Source organism: Mobula birostris, chromosome 26 (assembly GCF_030028105.1).
Source record: "Mobula birostris isolate sMobBir1 chromosome 26, sMobBir1.hap1, whole genome shotgun sequence".
NCBI lineage: Eukaryota > Metazoa > Chordata > Chondrichthyes > Myliobatiformes > Myliobatidae > Mobula > Mobula birostris.
The window spans coordinates 41131775-41155139 of NC_092395.1; the positions used below are offsets into that span (position 1 = coordinate 41131775).

Genomic DNA, 23365 nt, shown 5'->3' on the forward strand with positions numbered 1-23365 from the left:
ATTGAAAGAGTACAGAGAAAATTTGCAAGGATTTTGACAGATCTGGAGGACCTGAGTGATAAGGAAAGATTGAATAAGTTAGGACTTTATTCCCTAGAATGCAGAAGATTGAGGGGAGATTTGATAGAGGTATACAAAATTATGAAGGTATAGATATGGTGAATGGAAGTAGGTTTTTTCCTCTCAGGTTGGCTGAGGTTACAACTAGAGGGTGAAGGGTGGAAAGAATAATCCACACTGAATCTTTCAATCCCACTCTCGAGGGAGAAGGCAACAGCTGCAACATAGAACTGCCGTCTAATTGACACACGCAGGTAAATTCGGGATCAGAGTTTGAGCCAGTAAATAAACTCTCAGCCAAGACAAAGATCGCCCTAGTCATGCTTTCAGTATACCCTCACAACTGCTTCATCATCTTCTGCTCTGATCAGTGGAATATACCTTGGAACATCTTGTTTTCGAAGAGTTCAGCAGAATCGTGAATAGACCTTTCATACACTAAGTGATGAACCCAACATTCTTCATTGTGGCTCTGTCGCTTTACTTGTCTCCCTACAACTGCTCTTTCTCTTTAGTTATGACACTCTTCTTTAGTCTGTTTGCTTTTATACCACCCGAGTGTACAGGATGTGTGGAATGATGTGTCTGGATAGTATGTAATCAAAGCTTTCACAGTATTTCAGTAAATCATAAACATATAGCAATGCATGGTGCTTTACACATGTGATGATTTTAGAAGAACTCTGCTCAAAATATAAAAACTGCCTATTAGAAAGAGTTTTACCAGTGCCTATATGTAGATATAAAATTGTTTATATATATATATATATATATATATATATATATATATACTCCATTAGTTGTCGAACAATATTTGGACAATAGATTGTGATTTACACTGAAGTTACTTATTTTGATTTATTTGACACCTGTAAAATAGAAACATAAGTAAAATAATGGTGCCTGATGAATTAGTATCTTCGTTCACTTTATTAATTCCCCTTGGTCAGCCCCTTTAAGAAGGGAGGCTATCGCTTTAAGGAGTGGGAGGCCTGTAATCACGTGCTGCCAAATTCTCTTCCCGCGCTCGGTACACGCAGCATAGCGCGTTGACGTCAGGAGAGCGCGTTCGATGACGCCAGGACGCCGTGGATTTGAATGACATCACCCTGAGTGGCTGGTAATGCTGAGAGTGGAGAGAGGCAGAGACAGAGAGGCAGGGACAGTCTGCAAGCAGCACATACAGTCACTCTGGGATTACACTGCGCTGCAAAAAGGGATTATTCACCAGGAAAATGTAAAGGAAAAGCAGAAGCATCTTGTCAGGTAAATGATTGATTCCATCTTTCTTTCCCTTTGCAATGCACTGATTTGTGCGAGGGTTTCCAGCAGGAGCGCATTTAAATCCCTTTGTATCCCCGCTGTGATGGGTTTCTGCTCTTGGTTTCTTGCAAGGGTTTTCGTCTGTTGCAGCGAGTAGGAGAGGAGACTGCATTGCCCAGCTTTAGAAATGCTCTCTTTTGAATAGGAATTGTACGAAGGGGTCTTTTCCTGGCTCACTCTGAAGAAAAACCTTGCACAGAGCGGATAGCTTTGTCGTAGAGGACTCCAGAGGTGAGATGCTTGGGCAGATGTGGCGACTCGGTGTTCCTGTGTGTGCAGAGATGGAGCGAAGGAAATAGAGAGTGTGTATGTGTGTGTGAGAGAGAGTGTGTGTGTGTGTGTGTGTTTGGGAGCAACCGGGCAGGTTCTGTAACAGACACAGTCGCTGCACCTGAACGGGTGCAAGTTGTAAGGGTGGAAGGGACGGGATCATGGACTGGGAAGATGAACTCCAGTGAAACACTTCGCTGGTGGAGCGGGAGACTGTATAATAGGGGGACGATACTGGCCATTAGTGGAGTAAGAAGAATTGCCCTTCGAATTCTCGCCCCGAAACACATACTGATGTTCCTACACTGGCCGGTCCGGGACGATCGGCATAAACAAAAAAAAATGTTTACTTGGTTTACCTGAGGTTAATTTTGATTAATTATTTATTAACTGTTGATGTGTTTGTTAACGTTTACCTTGCAATGTCCCCTTGCTTTGTCAAAGATGCAGGAATGGCCAGGTTTATCTTCAGCCGCGCAACTTGACTCTTTGGTCCTACATTAGCTGCCGATGGACACTGCAGATTGGTTATGACAAGAGGGACGGAGTTTGTCTGATTACCGAAGGGCTGGGAGTAAATGCATAGAGATAATTCTTACACGAGAAAAGGGGACAGCAGGCTATATTTCTTTACAACAAAAAAAAAGCTGGAGAGATTCTCTCCAGTAGAAATTCTCCCTGTTGAGACGTACGTGTTGAGTAAGGATCGCCCAGCTGATGGATTAACCTGATTGCTTGCAACTCGGGCAAGCTTCATATTTGAGGAAAGGATTGATACGGATCAAATGTACGCGTGAATCACTGGCTCAAAACACGGCGAGAGCTATCACTTCCCTCTTACTTCTGGCGGAAGGCGAGTTGTTTTAGACGGAGGAGATGAGGTGTTATTTGATCCTTTCCGATGCAAACGAACCTTCTACTGTTTTCTGGCGTTCAGTTCAGGCGCAAAAAATAGACTTAGAGAATCGCCCCGCTGACCTTTTATACGAGATCAATGAGCCGTATTTCTCTCATTGGCGATAGATGTACACAGGAATAACATCACTTAAATAGATGTGTTTGTTTTTATTACGTATTCCGGTATTAATAAGCCATAAAAGAGGTTTACCAATAACAACTCTCGACTGTTAAAAAATAATTGAAGATTAAAGTCTCTTTTCCTGAAAGATGTTTTAATGCTAAAGTCAGCCTGCAATTTATTGGAGAAATCTGATTAACATTGATTTTCCCTCTTCAAATCACAGCGCTATGAAAATCAGCAATGGTTTGGCATTCATTATTGCAATTGTGATTCCAGAGGCTTCAATATACTAATGCCTCCTCCTTCTTGTCCGCTCTCGTTCCCACTTACCACTCACCATCTCCTGATCGACGTGCGCCTAATCCGTTCACGCAGACTTTGGTTAACCCCGCGTGCCTTGACATTTTGTCCGCAACTTTGTTTTCCCCCTCGGATTTTCACGAATAGTCTTCAGAAATACTAGTGTGCACGGGCAGAAGTAATGTGCAGAACTTCCGTGCTTACGTCTCATCTATATACGGACACACACACACACACACACACGCACGAACATACACAAGTACATACAAGCGTTCACACGCGACTCATAGCCACACACACACACAGTCTCTCTCTCTTTCTCTCTCTCTCTCTCTCTCTTCCCTCCCCCCCCCCCCATACACACAGTGCAACTACAATACAATTAATCCGTGAAGTTTCCAAGCCAAAGAAAATTATCTTTCGAAACAGTGAAGCTGTTTTGTGTTTCTAGAGATTTTAAACTAGTTTCTATGTGCCGGAACAAACGATGTTCCTTTTATGTTCGTGACAGTCACTTGTGAACAATAATTTCGGGTAACCATGATTGATCAGATGGCGGCTGTCAGTGCGCTTTTCCTCTGGGACGAAGTCACTAATTATTTAGATTGAGTGTTACCGAAGTAAAATGTTCATGGTTCACCTGCGTTGTTGGTGTTTTTTTTCCACTGTGTGTGTCGTGTCGGGAGCAAAGCGGGCCACATCTCTGCATTGGTGCCAACATTTAACTCAGCGGCTGAGTGTTGGCTTGTGATCCAAGTGTTTCCGCTGGACAGACGGGGCCGAATGGAACCTTGCTGAGAGGGCCTCGCCCAACCTGGCTGTCCATCGCTGAGGGAGAACCCGGCTGTTGTTGGCACCGCCGGTGTCCTGTCAGTCGGTGGGAGAAGAAGGACGCCATGACCAACCACCACCGCCCTTGTATCCCCCCCCCCCCAGTCCACTGCAGCCCTAGGTGCATCCTCATGTGGCATCCAGGCAGTTTGCGGTCCTCCGGGTGATGATATCAAGCAAAAAAAAATTGGATCCAAAGCCGAAACTACTCCAGTCTGAACACGCCTTAGGACAAGCCAGTGCTCTAACCCTTGGGAGCTATTTGATGGCTGTGAGCGTTAAGCGAGGCACTGGGTCGAGACTCCACGGCCCTCTCCGAGAATGTTAACAGCACCATGCCCCCTCCAGATGGATTTCCACGGGTGTCCTGGTCAAGATTCATTCTGCAGGCAATACTGGGTCAGATTGTTGGATGACTCTCACATCGCAGTTTGTGGGATCTTGCTGCCCACGTTGCAGTGGCACGCAGAGCTTCCCTTCGTTGGTGCGAGGGCGCTTTCCTGGTCCGTGTCTGAGCGTGGGTTCCGCATCCGTGGATTTCAAGCTGAAAGATTTTCGCTTGTGAGCCCACCACCAATAGAGGCATATACGGCAATTTGTCTCCATTGGCCAGTGAACACCTGGGCTTGCCATTCTCCGTCTCCGCTTCCGGGAGTGGGGAACCTCGCAACATGCCTCGTTTCACTCAGCACATACTGTACTTCCATCTTTCTAAGTGGATGCCCCATGTGCTGGTCCTGGCCTCTGGTTCTGGCTGCACGCTGCTCACCGCTGCCTCCTAAGATGACGGTGGGCGGGTGTGTGTGGAGTCAGCGGGTGCCCAGGGTGCTCTTGGGATTTATGCAGAATCAGTGGGTGTCCACGGTGATGATGGCTGGGTGTGGAAGAACCTATGGATACCCAGGGTGACCGTGATGATTCGTGGCACTGCACCCGGCAGCTTCAGAAATGGGGACAATGAAGGGAAGGTGCAGAGATGCAATGTGTGTGGGGAGGGGGTTTTGCCAGGTGAATCGTCACAAACTGCTGGTGCCCAGTTACATGTGAACTGGCTCTGCTTACAGATGTTACCCTGAAAGAGCATCATCCACACTCTGTGGCGGCACGTCTCAGGAGATGGCTGTGCTTGGGGTTCCCGTGACGACCTGCAGAGTGTGTGTGTGTGAGACAGAGAGAGAAACACACACACACACACACACACACACCCCGAAATAGGAGCTGAGCTGGAAGCCTGGGGTGTTCAGGTTCTAAGCACAGAACTGGGCTGCCGACGTGGGGCTTCGAACCGAGATCTCTCCATCATGATGGTGAATTCTGAGCCGCTAGTGAGGTGGCTCAATGCCAGCGACTGAAATGAAGGCTTCGGGATTGCTGTGCCGTGGCAGGGCTTATTTAATTCATGCACTGCTGAACCTGAAGTGCCAAATAATTGGCGGCTCCCACCCCTATCACGGTGGGCACCTACCACCTGCTCATGCCTCAGTCTGGCTCCTGTGCCGTGGGTCTCGGAGGGGGAGCGTCCTGATTCTGCCCTGGCAGAATCCCTTATGCAGCAGAGACCAAGTCCAACCTTGCAGCTCATGCACAGAGCAGACCCCTGTGAGAACAGGAGTGGAAGGAAGCCACAAAGAGAGGCTCTGAAGAAGAGTGTAGTGCAGAAATAGAGAGACAGTGGCCGAGCAAAAGTCCAAGAGCAGGGCACACAGAGGTGCAGGCTGGATTGAATGACTAGTGAATGCTGTCTTGCTATTGGAAGTGCGAACTCTTCCTGGTTGTAAATCATAACATCAAGCCCGCTGACGAGGGTTTGGAAGGCTGCAGTACCGCCCGCTGCCACCGGGGGTCTCTCGCAGCCTGTGAATGCTCTTCCCAGCTGCAGTGACCTCGCCCACTGAGGAAGGACAGAGGTGACACGTCCCTTTCCCTCACCTGTGCCTGCCCCTGCCCCTGCCCGTGTGTTCGACTCAGCTGTAGCACTCCCTGCTTCCCGGCCAGGAGTTAGCCATTCAAACCCAGCACGTGGCCCAGCTGGATCTTTAAATGAAGGGTTCGGACGGTTTTCGGGAGGACGACTGATAAAAGCGAGCTGTTCTTCCTATGGGCTCGGCCAAACTGGATATTCGGTCGCTTGTTGCTTCGCTGCTGTCGCGATCTCACTGTGCACAAATGAGCAGCCGTGTTCAGCTGTATCATTACCACGGTTATTTATTGCACTGCATCCCATTGGGAAGGAGCCGTAAAGTAAATTTGGACCAGTTGAGTCAGATTTAGCCCAGCCGGAGTCTGACGCTGTGCAGTAACTCATTTCTATTGACTAGCATATCCAGCAAACTCCCCTCCCTCCTCAAACAGGTTGTCTCCCGCTGACCCAAGCTCTCACTCACGCGTGGCTCCAGTTGTGCTGAGTAGGGAAACTTTGACGGAGTGTTTACATCTCCCGTGTCCCAACCAACAGGTGCCACAGGGTGATGATACCCTGTTTCTCCTCATGGCCTGGGGCAAACTGGCTGAAACAGTACTACTGTCTCTCCACGACGCTCATGCACCTGGACGACTGGGTCAGTTCGTTACGAGGAAGGGAGAAGGCGCCATGCTGGTATGCCATGAGGCGTCAGGCAGCTAGAGAATTCTGCAGGACACCAGGGCTTTACAGCATAGACCACAGGCTTGATGGCCTGATTGTGTTGTCAGCCAGGGAGCCAGCAGACGTACTGCAGTTCTTCTCTGTCATACGAGCCAGCATGGGATGGGGAGAGCAACTGTGCTTTCTCTCCTGACCGCAGTTTGGGGCATCTCTGTGGTTGTTAAGGAACTGCATAAAATCAAACAGCGATCTCCGTAGTTATTGTCATTTTGGACCAGGGATTGGGCATGTAGGGACTGAGCCCAGGCATCAATCAACAGGTCTTGAGGGATTTAGAAAATGTTTTCTGGGGGATTGTAATTTGAAGATTTGTGAATTTTGTTGTTATTTTTAATAGCTAATTTAGTATTCCTCTAATTTGGATCTTTAGGTCCTATTACTGTGGCGTCAGTGGCAGTGGTGATGCAGAGTGTCTGGCTCATTTGGTGTTCTGAGGTGGACAGTAATCTGAGATTGACTGGGCGCTGTTTGCTGCAGCCATCAATCAGCCATTCAGTGTAAGAGAGGCAGTAACAAAGAGCCGTCATTCCCTTTACGTCCCAGCTGCACGGTCCTGCCACAGTGAGGTACAGCCATGGCTCAAGAGAGGTTTGAGTGTAGACGTAGCAGGAGAGCTGCCCTGTAACTGAGCATGTCGCAGATGTCACCATGGAAGGTGATTAACATGTGAAACGGCAGGAGCCGTCAGGTCTAGAGTTCCAGAGTCACTCAGGCCCTTTGGCCCATCAAGTCCATGTCAACCATTGAGTGCCCATTTTATTCTCCCCATGTTCCCATCGCCCCTCTCTCCCAGGTTCTAGCACTCACCTTCACATGGTGACAAATTAACTTCTCTCCCAGATGGTTGTAGGACTTTTTAAACCTCCCTTCCCCCCCCCCCCAAGAGTAGCAGAGGCAGTCTTTGAATGACTTTTAAGACCATAGTAGACAGATTCCTAATAAGTAGGGGCTGAGAGGCTAGCAGGGGTAGGTGCAAGTGCAGAGTTGAGGTTCCATCATTATCTTATTAAGTGAGCGAACAGACTTGCCACCTGGCTGTTGTGTTAGTCACATTATAATCAGGACTTGCATGAGAAAATAGGAGCTGGGAAAAGCCACTCGTCCCATCAAGTCTTCCTTCCCTGTCAATATGATCACGGCTGTGAGTTTATAATCTGAGCAATTGTATGGCTTCGGCCTTCTTTGTGCTGCAGAAAGGAGGGACCCTGAAGTGAGGAGAGGATGTTCTTTGTCAACCACCGTGACTGTGCAGTAAATGTCCTTCCTGCCTGTGGTCCTTGGAGGAGGGTCTCTTTACCAGTACGGATGGTTCCTGTTGTCGACCTAAGGAGCAGTTGTATTTTGGTGTTCTGTGTGAATAGCAGTCTCATAAGGCCGTGCATTCTTGCAGCCGGTGTTGTCGGTACTTGATGTTCACTGCTGCCTCATGATTAAAGACCCTCTGTCAGTCAGTCACGCTGACGTTGAAGGGAATGTTGCTCTGAAAGGTGCCTTCAGCCCCTCTCTGAATGCCACACCAGGGAGATACGCCTGTGCCGCACTGCAGCAAGGAGACGATAATTTAACCTGTCAGGGTGAGGGTCAGATCCCTCTCAGTGACGCAGGTGGTCTGAGTAAGTGCCAGAATATACAGGTGGAACACTCACAGTGATTAAGTGGGCAGGAGTGAGTCATTCCCTGCACGGAATGACATCACCGGCGAGGCTTTCATCTCCCCGCGGGGTGCTGAAGCTTTCCATTGCCGGCGTGCGTGCTTCTTCTTCACCCCAGGGTCCTCCCAGGCACCCGGGACTCGCGGCAGAGGAGAGGCCACTGTCTCTGGAGTTTCCCTGGCTTGCTCAGACCGCACTGAGGATGGGTGTGACCACTGGTCAGTGGGATTGTCCACCTGGGTGGTGTCATCACCGTTAATGCCGCTGTGGGTTGGTGGGTGATATTGCACTGTGTCGTGAGAGTGATGGATCTCCATCTAATCGTGCAGTGAGATGCAAACTGTCTCCGCTGGTACTTTGCCCCAGCGTGTACCCAATCCTATCTTCGGGCTTTGCTCTTATTCCCTTTACAATTCTTAACTTTGCTAAAATTGTTCACGTGGTTTGGCAGTGAGAGACAGGTCTGCGTTCTCATCCTGTTTGTGAGCAGCTTCCCCACCCTCCTCTGCCATCGCCTGAGTTACCTTTTTGTTTTCCCCGACTGTGTTTGTGAGAATGTGTGAGGAGAGTGGGCAAGTGTACTGTAACCTGAAGAACATGGAACTGAATGTTGGCCTTGGTTAAGATTTGGGGCTTAATATCTTTGAAGCGGCCAAAGTTGGTAAACCGTCCCCGAGCTTTCTGGAATAAACTTCGTTGGAGGAACAGCACCATCTGCTCCCGAGTTTAGGCCCCAGCACCGGCAGCAGTGTGGAGGCAAACCCTCCACTGACACAAACCTTTCCCGGGCGTCCTTGCTCATCAAGTGGTGGGGTTTGGCCTTTCCATCTCCCATATGACAAATTGTTTCAACAGTTACCTGCTGCTCATTTCCCTCTGAAACTGCTGTCTGTGTACCTTGAGGGAGAGAGAGAGAGAGAGTGTGAGTGTGTGTCTGCGTCTGTTTGTCTGTCTCTGGATATTTCACTCTCTCCCCCAGTGTTTCTACATCTGTGTGTTTTCCTCATTCTGTCCTTTTTTCTCACAATTCTCTCATTTTCTCTCCTTTTTAACACTTCCTCTTTCAAATGAACACACAATCTCTTTCCTCTCATACAAAATGTAGGGAGGGTTATCACACATTCAAATTATCCCTCTCTTTCTTCAGCTACCGTGTGTATCTATTAGCATGTGTGCATGTCTCTCTCTCTCTCTCTCTCTCTCTCTCTCTCTCACGCACAGCACTCTCTCTTTACGTGATTAACTTACTGAAACAGCCTATTTTTCCCCACTCACTCTAATCCTTAGGCACCAATTAAAGTCGGAAAAGCTGTGTAGATTTATGACCCCTGACCCCAACACAGAGGCGCAAGGCGACAATGAGCTGGTCCCAGCCCTGCAGGGTGCAACAGGTGAGAGCAGGAAAGACTACGAGTTCCAAAAAAGCAAACAGTCAACTGACAAGATTTCACCATCTTCAGAATTCAGGGATTGCTCTTCGTCAAAGTTGCAGAATCTGTAACGTTAAGCAGTGTTGAAGAGAATTCATCTCAGTGAAATACCGACAATCAACACAACTGCAGATGCTGAAAATCAGAGGTTGCTGGAAACATACAGGAGGTCAGACAGATTCTGTACAGAGAAAAACAGGTTGAAGTGACTCCTGGTGTATTTCAAGTCAAGTCAAGTTTATTGTCATTTATTTATATACGTAAATACTGTCAAATGAGATGTCTCTCCGGACCAGGGAGTAAAGCACAGTTGTACACCTAACACGTAATAACTCAGGAAAGTAAGAATTAAATTTACAAACGAATTACACATAGATAGACAAAGTAAAGCACATAAATTAAACATTGTAAAGTACAGCACACATTATCCGGTGACACTTCGAATGCAATGCGGTAGGGAGTTCAGAAGCCCAATTGCCTGAGGGAAGAGGCTGTTTCCTATCCAGTCTTTCTGTATCGGAGTCTCCTGCCTGATGGTAGAATGTCAAAGAGGATGCTGGATGGCTGGTGGGATCCTTGATAATATTAAAGGCCTTGCAATGGTGCTCAATGCTCTCAATGGGGCCCCTGTAAGGTGGGGGTGGGGGGGTGGGGAGAGCTTGCACACCTCAATCTGCTCAGGAAGTGGAGGGGCTGCTGTGCCTTCTTGTTCAGGGAGGTGAGATTGAGGGACCAGGTGAAGTCACCCTGAGGTGAACTCCCAGGAACTTGGTGCACTTAACTTTCTCTGTGGAGGAGCCGTGTATGAGCAGAAGAGGATGGTTCATCTGCACCTTGTACGTGCCCAAGCTGAAGGGGAGGGACGGAGTCTGACTTGAGTCTTGAGCACCTATTTACACGTGTCTTGCACTCAACCTGGTTTATTCTCTCCACGTTCTCATCACCTCCCCTACAGACCAGGAGTAGCTTACGGCAGCCAGGTAACCTGCCGACTGACACGCCTTTGGGATGATGAAGGGAATTGGAGGAAACCCACGTGGTCACAGTGAGAAGTTGCTAACTCCAGGTAGACAGCGGCGGAGGTCAGGATCGAACCAGGATTACTAGAGCTGTGAGGGGGCGGCTCCCCTGCCATGCTGCGTTCTGGCGGACATTTATTCCTTTGCCAACATTACTAAGAGCCGCTGATCTGTCAGTGTCCTCCTTGGTGTTTGCTGGGAGTTCGGTGGGCGCAGTGTCCTTTGTGCTTTCTTGCAAGTGCTCTGACCTTCCAGCAAATGGCAGAGCACAGTAATCGCAGGCCTTTCAGTCCTGCCGGTAGATCTCACTGAATATACCAGTGCAGATTTGCACCTTGGGTCACTTGACCCTTTGAGTTCATAATCTTCCATGCTGATGAACAGAAAATCCAGTGCAGCCATCGAGTGAGGAAGGGATTGAAAGTCACCCGTGGATTTGTGTTAACCCGACACCAGGAGAAGCAATCGATTAATCACGCTGTCACAGTGGCAGCTGCTGGCTTCATGGTCCAGTGCCTCACACGCGGACTGCTACCACTTCCCATTCTCCGCTACACTGGACTTCTGACTTCAGAGCTATAAAATCTTCACCAGCGTGGCCATTATCCTTTAAGTCTTCATTAACTCTCCTCGATTAGCATTTTTAATGAATAAAAATTACCGTTGCTGTCAGCCCCAGTAGAATCAGCCTGTCTTGGCCTGTTTCTCCATGGACGGAACTCAGCAGTGTGCCTTTGAGTCAGGCTTTTGGTTGTGGTGTCAGTTCTAACTCCACATCTCCCCTGCCACTTGCTGCATCCCGGATCTTGGCACAGAAGCACAACAGAATGCCTTAATACCTGCAGTGTTTTGATAAAAGCATTGAAAGAAAAAAGAAATAATTTGTATTATTTTAAACACCCATTTGACCTTTGATGTCCTGGTGTAACTGCAGCAGACTAACTTTCAGAGTTGAGTTTATTGTTGTATCCACAAGTAAAAGAATGCACAGGTACAACGAAAGCCTCTCTCGCAGCAGCATCATCTAAGCAGTGTTCCCTAAAAATATAGACATTTGTCATGAATTATATGCAATTTTTACAGGAAAGATTAGAACTGGAACAAAGCACACAGTCTATTTGATCACAGTGGTCATATTGTTCCTACACTGTTGTGTAGGGTTTGTGCCAGTTGGTTAACGAACCAAATGGTGGAAGGGAAGTATCTGATCTTGAATCTGGTGGTGTGGGACTTCAGACTTCTGTACCTCCTGCCCAATGGTAACTACAACTTGGCAAGGCCTGGATGGTGGAGATCTCTGATGGATGTTATCTTTTTGAGGTGGTGCCTCGTGTAGGTACTTTTGATGGTGGGGTGGGATGCGTCCATGATGCATCGTGTTGAGTTTGCTGTCCTCTGCAGCTTCTTATGCGAGGCACCATAATGTCAGGCCCTGATGGTGTACTTGGTAGGGCGTTGTGAACCTGTGCCAACTGACTTGCTGGAGTGTTCAAGGACATCTTCAATCTCTCACTGCTGCAGTTGGAGATTCCCACCTGCTTCGAAAGAGTGACAATCATACCAGTGCCCAAGATGAGCAAGGTGACCTGCCTCAACAGCTGTCATCCAGTGGCAGTCACATCTGCTGTGCTGAACTGCTTTGAGAGATTGGTCATGGTTAGAACCAACTCTTGCCTGAGTAAGGATCTGGACCCTTTACAATTTGCCTATCGCCTCAATAGGTCTCCAATGGATACCATCTTACTAGCTTTCCACTCAGCCTTGGATCAATAGTAATAGTTATGTCAGCAGCTGTTTATTGATTACAGCTCAGCATTCAACGCCATCATACCCTCGGTTCTAATCAAAAGCTCCAAACCCCGGGCCTCTGTACCTCCCTCCGCGACTCGATCCTTGATTTCCTCATCAGGAGACCACAGTCTGTGTGGATCAGAAGTAACATCTCCTCCTCACTGAGAAGTCAACACTGGCGCAACCTCAAGGTTGAGTGCTTAGCCCACCGCCCTACTCTCTTTACACCTGCGACTGTGTGGCTAGGCACAGCTCAAGTGTCATCGATAAATTTGCCATTGACATAACCATTGTTAGCAGAATTTCAGGTGGTGACGAGGAAGCATACAGGAGTGAGCTAGATCACTGGCTGAGTGGTGCTGCAGCAATGGCCTTGCACTCACCTAGACCAAGGAATTGATTGTGGACTTCAGAAAGAGTAAGTCGAGGGAATACACACCAGTCCTCATAGAGTGATCAGAGGTGGAAAGAGTGAGCAGTTTCAAGATCCTGGCTGTCAACATCTCTGAGAATCTATCCTGGGTCCACATGTTGATGCAATTACAGAGAAGACATGACAGTGGTGATTGTCACCAAAGACACTTGCAAATTTCTACTGACGTACCGTGGAGCATTCTAACTGGTTGCAACACCATCTGGTACGGAGGGGATCAAAAAAAGCTGCAGAAAGTTGTAAACTCAGCCAGCTCCATCATGACCATTAGTTTCCCCAGAAGCCAGGACACCTTCAAAAGGCGATGCCTCGTGAAGGCGGTTTCCGTCATTAAGGATGTCCATCATCCAGGACGTGCCTTCTTCTCATTGCTATCCTCAAGGAGGAGGTACAGGAGCCTACAGACACACACATACACACACACACACACACACACACACACACAACATTACATTTCAGGAACAGCTTCTTCCTCTCCGTGATCGGATTTCTAAATGAACAATGAACCCATGAACACTTACACAGTAATTTTTTCTTTCTCTTTTTGCAGTACTTTTTAATATATTTTTAATTGTAATTTATAGTTTTATGACTATGTATTGCAATGTACTGCTGCTGCAAAACAACAAATTTCCCGATATATTCCGGTGATTAAACCTGATTCTGATAAAATTCTGATTCTGTTCCTGCACAATTGAATTGCCATAACAGAGCATGTTGTAACCAGTCAGGATACTTCCAGTTTTTGAAAACTGATCTATCTGGGCTCCTGTCCTTTCCTGGTCCTATTTAACTGTACTATCAGGGAAAGCTGAGCAATTCTGAGGCATCAGCTGAGTGGGAATCCCTTCTGCAACTTCAGCACCTGCAGGGCCCAGGTTGAGGTACTTACTGAGTAATGAGCTGTTGCACTGACCGATTTAGACGAACAATCAAGAGATTGCATCTCACTGAAGTGGAAAGGAAAAAAGCAATTTAATCTGTTGTGTAGCTGCAAGATGCGAGTGTCGGGTAAAACTGTTGAGTAAAATATTGCAGAATCCTTGGAAATCGGATTAAAAATACAATTGCACATGCAGATTCTAAATAGTCAGGCTGATGCAAGCAGCCTGTCTGCTACCTGCAGAGACCAGATCTCCTAACACTCCATAAAGGATTCCCATCCTCATTACATCAACACACATTGACAGGAGCTAGATTGCTGCAGGCTTGACATAGCCGGCTGCCTCCTGGTGAAGGGTCATCTGGTCAGGTCAGAGGTCTGCTCATCAATCAACCCTTCTTCTGTGTAATGGGGCATTTAAAATCCACGTTCCCACAGCTGCAGCAAAGGGGAGGGAGTATAACCGCGCCTTATGTGACTGAAGGTTTTTATGTCCTTCACAGCTACAGTACAGGACTGTGTTGGCCATATCGAGGGGGACAATACAGAAAACTGCAATAATTATAATCCTATTTTAAAAGATCGGTTCTCTGTCGGATTGGAAAGAAGGCAAAATATTTCAAAATTCCAGTGGTTTTCACCTCGCTGGCCATGTTCGAGAGTAATCTGCACAGTTCCTGAAAACAGTTGTCTCGTATTAAAATGCAATCTGCATAATTTACCCAATGCAGTTGCTGCATGTTTTAACGTGCAGCTTACACAGTTCTCAAAGGCAGCTGCTGCACCTTAGCTGTGAGAAGCAGGTCGCTCCCATTGCAAAAAGTTGTCGTGAAGGTGAGGGAAATGTGGGCGACATGAGGTTTGGAGGGGAGGATCACATATCTGCAGTGTATGTGGCAGCTACCCCAGTCACGTCGCATCAGTCCCATGCTGCAAATGACCCTATATCACAATGTTTCCCAGGTTTATTATTCAGGCCAAGGTCCCAGGGTGTTTGTGCTATCTGTAGGGTTGCCAACTTTCTCACTCCCAAATGAGGGACAAAAGTAACAGTCAAATACGGGGACATTTGTGTTTACCCCGAGAAAGACAACCGTGACCATGAAGCCTTGTGCCGGCACCTGTGTGCGCATGCGTGACGTGCACATGCGTGTACGTGCCAATTTTTTTCTACAAATCGGTTTTGGCTTCATCTTCCCAATTTTGTTAAGTGAAACTACACTGTACATAGATTATTTCTACTTTATATAGGCTGGTATTTATCATATCATTCCTGCTTTTACTATATCTTAGTGTTATTTTAGGTTTTATGTGTTATTTGGTAGGATTTGGTAGATTATCCTTTGGGTCTGGGAACACTCAAAAATTTTTTCCAGATAAATTAATGGTAATTGTTTCTTCGCTTTATGCCATTTCGGCTTACGAACGGTTTCATAGGAACGCTCTACCTTAGCAGGGGAAATACGGGACAAGGGTGGTCCCGTATGGGACAAACCAATTTAGCCCATTATACAGGGCATCCCGGCAAGTACAGGAAAGTTGGCAACCCTAGCTATCTGTGAAACTGAGAGTCAGGAGACCCAGCAATGGTGCAACGTCATTGAAAATGCAGGCAGGCGCACACATTGATGCCCCAGTCAGAATCCTTTCAATCACCTCTCCCAGCTTGTTTTACTGGGAGTTATTAAAGGAGATTGCAGAGGAAAAGTTCAAAGTACATCTCATATCAGGAGTGTGTACGCAGTGTACAACTCTGAGATTCGTTCTCGCGCAGGCAGCCACAAAACAAAGAAACACATTGGAACCCGTTAAAAGAAAGAAACCAAAACACCCAACACGTGAAAAAAGAAACGAATCGGGCAAACAGCAAAAAGAGAGCAATTAGCGCACCGAATATTAAACGTCAAACCACAGAGTCCCCCAAAAATGGTCCAGGAGTGACAGCCGTTGAGTCAGTTCAGTTTAGGGCTTTGTCGATGATGGCAGACCTCAGCTGCAGAACCAGTATCCCAGCCCTGGTACATTAACTGATTCACTCTCCGTGGACGCTGCTGACCTGCTGGGTGTCCGCAATATTTTCTGTATTCGCTAAAGGTGACTAAAGCTTGGACTTCACTGCTCTGAGAGAGGGGTGGATGGCGTATAGGTTGTGGTGCCATCATGTTGTGAATCTCGCTGATAGGACATCAGCTGCACGAGAGCAAAGCGTGTACAGTTACCCAATGGTTGGGTAAAAACCACACCAGCCCTGAAACACGAATTTCTGAACTTTATGTGTGATTTTCACACAGGGTGTCTGATCTCTAGGCCCCTTACACACCCCTCAGCTGGGAGCTTTACAGCCCTGCAGTTGCATTTAAAATGCATTGTGCAGGCACGCCCTGTGGCAGAAGTGCACAGAACACAATCCCACAAATAACCGAGAGGATTAGCAAACATCCCTGCGACAATGCGGCAAATTCTACAGCAAATTGAGTTTGATGCATAAAATGTCTTTCACAGCACACAGCTTTTAAGAGCCAGTGGAGATCTTTTTTAAGAATAGTTATTGTTTCATCATCTGTGCAGGTGATGTAGTGGTATCTGCACCCAGACTTCAGAACAGAAGGTCCTGGGTTCAGATCTGGTGGGCTCCTTACACGCTTTCCACCCATGCTGGGTCGAGCATTGAGCTAGAAGCTCTGCACCGAAAAATAGACAAATGCTAAAAATACGGCAAGGTTGCCGCCCAATGTGCTAAACTAGGTGTGGGAGGATCTTTACCTTTTTACTTACTGTTTTATCATTGGACTTGCAGCAGAGCTGTTCACAGCACTCTGTAGTCAACAGTATTATGGAGACGGTCAGGTTGCTTCAAAGGACTTGTTGATAGATTAATTTATTGGATCAATGTTGGCCAGGGTACAAAACAAACTAGTCTTCTCTGAAACAATGCTCGATATTTTTTTCTATCTCCTGATGGATAGACATGGGCTGCAACATTTCCTCTCTCAGTCAACGGTCTGGATTATGAATTTGAGTCTTCGGAGCAACACACACAAAATGCAGGTGGAGCTCAACAGGTCAGGCAGAATCTATGGAAATAAATGACAGTCAATATTTCAATCTGAAGCCCTTCATTGGGACTCTTCCATATATGGCACTGCTAGCTCCTGATTGGACTGGTTGAGCTGTAGTAATATAGTACTGAAACAGGTCTTTTGAGTCATTGAAGTCCATGCCAAAGCACCCATTTACTCTAATTCCCCAACAGATTCTGCTGTGGACCTGCACAAAAGGGACATTTTACAGTTGCTAATTAATCTACCAGCCTGCATGTCTTTGGGCTATGGGATGAATCAGGAGTACCAGCAGCAAACCCATGGAGTCATTGGAAGAACATGCAAACTCCACATAGAACCTGAGGTTAGGATTGACCCTGGCTCTTTGGCATTGTGAGACAACAAATGCACCCTTATGTCACATTGATCTGGTTAAACTCCCTTTAGTGTCAACCTGTGGTCATCCACATCGACCTCAATGCATCTACCTGCTTCGGTAACACCTTTCACTCATCATGGAAACTTCCTTCCCCAAACAAAACAGCTAGCCATGATCCAGTAATGACAGTATGAGATTTAGTATGTAGTTATGCATGCCTGATTTTGCTAACCCCTCACCTGTAACTGATGTGGGGACTAACACAAAGGGCTAGCTGGCAGAAGCTGGAGACTAGGGTCTGGTTGCTCAATAATGGGCTGTTTAGAGCTGGCTGGCTCCAACCTTAATTATTAGGCTTAACTAGTCCAGGAAGAGAACACTTAGGGCTGTAAAACGCCTTCATTTCCAGTTATATTTGGAATCTATGTGTTACCAAAGCTTTAGGGATTAATTAAAGCTGCTACTGGTCTTCCCAGGGTGAACATTTTTATTGAAGAGATTCTCTGTTTTATTTAAAAAAAACACAAATGCAGCAGAGCACAATTGAACCACTAAACCTTCATCTTCTTCATGAAATATTGAGCATAGCCACGGGTGATCTAGTCTTATTTTGCAAAGCTGATTTTTTTTTCTCACAATTTATTTTTCCTTCCTCTAGTTTTCAGCTGCGGCACAGTCCTCCCTGTATTTTCTGGGTCCCTTTTATCACTCACCAAATTAATGCCAAACTGCTTAAGGTTGATGTTCCAGATTATTGGACCGTGGAAGGCAGCCCAGTTTTAAGTTCATTCTTAAACTGATGTAGTTGAATTGAATAGCGACCTCTGCAGTCTCCCTCTCCCTCTGTGTCTCCATCTCCTTCTCCACCTCCATCTTTAGTACCCATGTCCATTGATTCCATTTCATTCCCCTCCATGTTCATCATCTCCCCTTCAGATCGCACCAAATCCCAGGGACAATTTACAGAAGCCATCTAACCTACCAACAAGCCACGTGTCTTTGCAATGTGTGAGGAAGCTGGGGCAAGTATAATACTACATTATGCCATTTTAATGTAAATAGGTACATCATGGTCAGTCCAGAGTCAGCTGGCAGAAGAACCTGCTTTTTTCTTTATTCTGAAAGCACTGATTCATCTCAGATGAGGGCTAACTGCAGGAACCTTGCATCTGTGGGTGATGAGTCATCCAACCTCATTCAGATATATTATTCCCATTACGTTTACATTCTCCTGGTTAGTTTCTCTTTTACCCATTGGGGCAAGCGATTGGATTCCTTCTCAGATCTTTTCTGTTGCATTATGTTCCTAAATTAATGTGAGATGCACCTTGGGAAAATCATTCTTTCAAGCTCTTTTCCCCTGAAGAGTTCCAACTTCCTTGTAACTTTTTTGTTGCATTTGTCTTTGTCACACCAAAGGTCTCTTGGAGCTTCCATGGTAAAGAATGCAGCTCCTTGCAAATGTCTGTGTGATCTGCTGGCACATAACCCCTCCCCTACCAAGTTTAAATGCCTTTCACCCACCATTGTTGCTTGACGCATCTTGGGGAAGATTCGCAAGGTTGTTGCCCAGAATGGAGGGCCTGAGTTACGGTATATCGAGAGGCTAGATGGGCTGGGACCAGCTTCCCTGGAGCAAAGCAGGCTAAGGGGTGACCTTGCAGTGGATTATAAAATCATGAGGGGTATTGTTAAGGTGGATGGTGACAGTCTTTTTCAAAGTTTAAAAGAGTCCAAAACTGGAGAGCATGGGTTTAAGGTGAGGGAGAGATTTGAGGGGTCTTGCAGGACAGATCGTGAACACAGCAGGTAGTGAGAATATATGGAATGGGTTGCCAGAGGAAGTGGTTGAGATGAGCACAACTGGAACATTTAAAAGGCATCTAGACAGCTATATGGATAGGAGAAGTTTAAAGCGTTATGGGCCAAGTGCAGGTAAATGGGACTAGCTCAGGTGGCCATGTTGGTTCACATGGAGGTGTTGGACTAAAGAGCCTACCTCTGTGCTGGAGAAACTCAATAATAATCTAGTTTCCCCAAACCATCCCTAACGAGGGAAAGAACAACTCAGTCCCTCTTCCAGAACATGCAGGGACTGGCACTGGAACTTTCCCTTGTCCACACATTACAAAGGCTCATATGTCAATTATTTCATTAGCTAAGCAGTAATGGATGGCCTATTTAATTCCAGACATTTCTACTTTGACTGTTTTTTTCTTCCATATTCCCAGTTTACACTTCCCGCGGGATGTACCCTACCTAAAGTCAATCCTCCAGTTTTGTCCCCTCTCCTCTCCAATGCTTGGCTTTTTGGCTCCTCTGGTCTCCCCAGCCGTGAACTCAGGGAGTGAATGTTGGCTTGAGGCCCAACCACGGCCTTGTTTGGGTTGATGACAGTCAGGGAATGAGGATACAAGAAAGTGGCATTGAGGCAGAAGATCTCTCATGATTTAGTTCAATATTCGAGCAGACTCGATGATTTGAACAGCTTACTGTTCCAATTTTTTTCTGATCTTTCATTTACGTGGATCCACAGAACTGTTCTACCGAACTGTACAGCCAAGAAAATGAATCACAAAGTGCTGCCTTTGTTTTAAGCACTGCGCAAAGCAAAATTGATTTTATGGAGTAAATCACATTAGCGATGATATCTGGATTAAATTATGTCCTTGGTAAAATTGGATTGGACACTTCCAGTTGGGATCTTGACATTTCCCTACATAAGGCATATGCCTAATAATGTAAGTTATCATGCAGTGCAAGTTTCAGCCCGCATTGACACAAATTGGAGACTAACGTTCCTCACACAAGGGATAGTGTCAGTACAATATGTGCACATTGCACTACATGTTTGTTTTAACTGGGATTTAAAGAGGCTCTACTGTTGTTGGGACAGTTTATAAGACAGCTTCAAAATGTAATACTCATACACATTCTGAAGTGGTCAAAATGGGCTCCAAATTAACAATAAATTGTATGGTGGAGATTAAATTTGGAGGTCTAATGAATGGGCAAAACTTGTCAGGTTTGTCTCACTGATTATCTTTTGCTTAGGCTAAGTATGGGGCCATGAGGAACAAGTGATTCTAGAAGGGGAGCTGACTCTGAAGGAGAGGCAATGATGCATCATTTAAAAGGCCTTCCCTACTGCCACTTCCCTCTCCCCTCCAACAGTCTATGTGCTACTTGTGTCCATCTCTACTCCAAACACTGTGCCACTAAGGGCTGACAATTTTTCCAGAGAAGGTGGCAAAATTTTTATTTAGCTTGTGATTCCATGTATCTTTTGAGCTGGAGACTACTCCAACACCATTGCATATTTACTTTGCATCAGTTTTTGAGACTTTTCTGGAGGAGATCTGAGTGACTGCCAATGATGAAGTTTCACAACACTGACAAAATGAAGTGCTGTTTCTAGGCAAATACTTTCTTACCCCAGTGTGTTTTTTCCCTGTTGAATTATGCTAATCCAGGAACCTGACTGATACTTGGTCATACCTGTTGAATTTATGGCAGGTCTGCAAGAAATGATGTCATTGCCCATGCCATGTTCCTCTCTGAGCAGTCCAGGGATATTAATGGCTCTTCTTCAAGATGCAGCTGGCCCAGAACTCTCCCAGAATAGAATAGCTGGCTTTTGTAATTCCTCTCTTTGTTGCTAGGACAGTGGTTAAATTATTGGACCATAAGTCCAGAAGTCTGGCTTCAAATCCCACCATGCCAACAAACGATGATCAACATTAAAACTATTGGCTCCTTGTTCAAAAATAAGAACATCGGCTCCAATAATGTTCTTCAGAGGACCTTGCACAATCTGATCTACAGTGGCATGCAAAAGTTTGGGCACCCCTGGTCAAAATTTCTGTTACTGTGAATATTTAAGTGAGTAGAAGATGATCTGATCTCCAAACGTCATAAGATTAAAGATGAAACATTCTTTTCAACATTTTAAGCAAGGTTAGTGTATTATTTTTATTTTGTACAATTTTAGAGTGGAAAAAAAGGGAAGGAGCACCATGCAAAAGTTAGGGCACCCCAAGAGATTTGAGCTCTCAGATAACTTCTACCAAGGTCTCAGACCTTAATTAGCTTGTTAGGGCTATGGATTTTTCACAGTCATCGTCAGGAAAGGCCAGGTGATGCAAATTTCAAAGCATACCCTAAATCCTCAAACCTTATCCCAACAATCAGCAGCCATGTGCTCCTCTAAGCAGCTGCCTAACACTCTGAAAATTAAAATAAATGATGCCCACAAAGCAGGAGAAGGCTATAAGAAGATAGCAAAGTATTTTCAGGTAGCCATTTCCTCAGTCGTAATGTAATTAAGAAATGGCACTTAACAGGAATGGTGGAGGTCAAATTGAGGTCTGGAAGACCAAAAAAACTTTCCAAGTGAACTGCTCGTAGGATTGCAAGAAAGGCAAATCAAAACCCCCATTTGACTGCAAAAGACCTTCAGGATGATTTAGCAGACTCTGGAGTGGTGGTGCACTGTTCTACTGTGCAGCGACACCTGCACAAATATGACCTTAGTCGTAGTCATAGTCATAGTCATAGTCATAGTCATAGTCATACTTTATTGATCCCGGGGGAAGTTGGTTTTCATTACAGTTGCACCATAAATAATAAATAGTAATAGAACCATAAATAGTAATATGTAAATTATGCCAGTAAATTATGAAAAGTCCAGGACCAGCCTATTGGCTCAGGGTGTCTGACCCTCCAAGGGAAGAGTTGTAAAGTTTGATGGCCACAGGCAGGAATGACTTCCTATGACGCTCTGTGTTGCATCTCGGTGGAATGAGTCTCTGGCTGAATGTGCTCCTGTGCCCACCCAGTACATTATGTAGTGGATGGGAGACATTGACCAAGATGGCATGCAACTTAGACAGCATCATCTTTTCAGACACCACTGTGAGAGAGACCAGTTCCATCCCCACAACATCACTGGCCTTACGAATGAGTTTGTTGATTCTGTTGGTGTCTGCTACCCTCAGCCTGCTGCCCCAGCACACAACAGCGAACATGATCGCACTGGCCACCACAGACCTTCATGGAAGAGTCATCAGAAGAAAACCTTTCCCGTGTCCTCGCCACAAAATTCAGCATCAGAAGTTTGCAAAGGAACATCTAAACAAGCGTGATGCATTTTGGAAACAAGTCCTGTGGACTGATGAAGTTAAAATAGAACTTTCTGGCCGCAATGAGCAAAGGTATGTTTGGAGAAAAAAGGGTGCAGAATTTCATGAAAAGAACCCCTCTCCAATTGTTAAGCACGGGGGTGGATCATCATGCTTTGGGCTTGTGTTGCAGCCAGTGGCACGGGGAACATTTACTGGTAGAGGGAAGAATGAATTCAATTAAATACCAGCAAATTCTGGAAGTAAACATCACACTGTCTGGAAAAAAGCTGAAGATGAAAAGAGGATGGCTTCTACAACAGGATAATGAACCTAAACAGACCTCAAGATCCACAATGGACTACCTCAAGAGGCACAAGCTGAAGGTTTTGCCATTGCCGTCACAGTCCCCTGACCTAAACATCATGGAAAATCTGTCGATAGACCTCAAAAGAGCAGTGCATGCAAGATGGCCCAAGAACCTCACAGAACTGGAAGCCTTTTGCAAGTAAGAATGGGCAAAAATCCCTCCAACAAGAATTGGAAGACTCTTAGCTGGCTACAAAAAGTGTTTACAAGCTGTGATCGTTGCCAAAGTTACTAAGTACTGAGCATGCAGGGTGCCCAAACTTTTGCTTCGGGCCCTTTTCCTTTTTTGTTATTTTGAAACTGTAAAAGATGGAAATAAAAAAGTAATCTTGCTTAAAATATTAAAGAAATGTGTCAACTTTAATTATGCCTTTTGGAAATCAAGTCATCTTTTACTCGCAAACAACAGGAATTCTGCAGATGCTGGAAATTCAAGCAACGCACATCAAAGTTGCTGGTGAAGGCAGCAGGCCAGGCAGCATCTCTAGGAAGAGGTACAGTCAACGTTTCAGGCCGAGACCCTTCGTCAGGACTAACTGAAGGAAGAGTTAGTAAGATTTGAAAGTGGGACGGGGAGGGGGAGATCCAAAATGATAGGAGAAGACAGGAGGGGAAGGGATGGAGCCAAGAGCTGGACAGGTGATTGGCAAAGGGGATATGAGAGGATCATGGGACAGGAGGTCCGGAGAGAAAGAAAGACAAGGTGGGAGGGGAACCCAGAGGATGGGCAAGGGGTATAGTCAGAGGGACAGAGGGAGAAAAAGGAGAGTGAGAGAAAGACAGGATGTGTGTACAAAAA

At 46.0% G+C, this 23365-nt stretch overlaps 1 protein-coding gene across 9 annotated transcripts in view; it reads left to right on the forward strand.

Annotated features, from left to right (window-relative positions):
* The first annotated feature begins 1217 nt into the window (after positions 1 to 1217).
* The window catches only part of LOC140188305 (receptor-type tyrosine-protein phosphatase delta-like), a 493362-nt gene continuing 471214 nt past the window's right edge, over positions 1218 to 23365 (forward strand). For all 9 annotated transcript variants that reach the window (XM_072244426.1, XM_072244416.1, XM_072244420.1 and 6 more), the window contains exon 1: positions 1218 to 1326. The gene's annotated coding sequence lies outside the window, so the exon portion shown is untranslated. The remainder of the gene's footprint in view (positions 1327 to 23365) is intronic.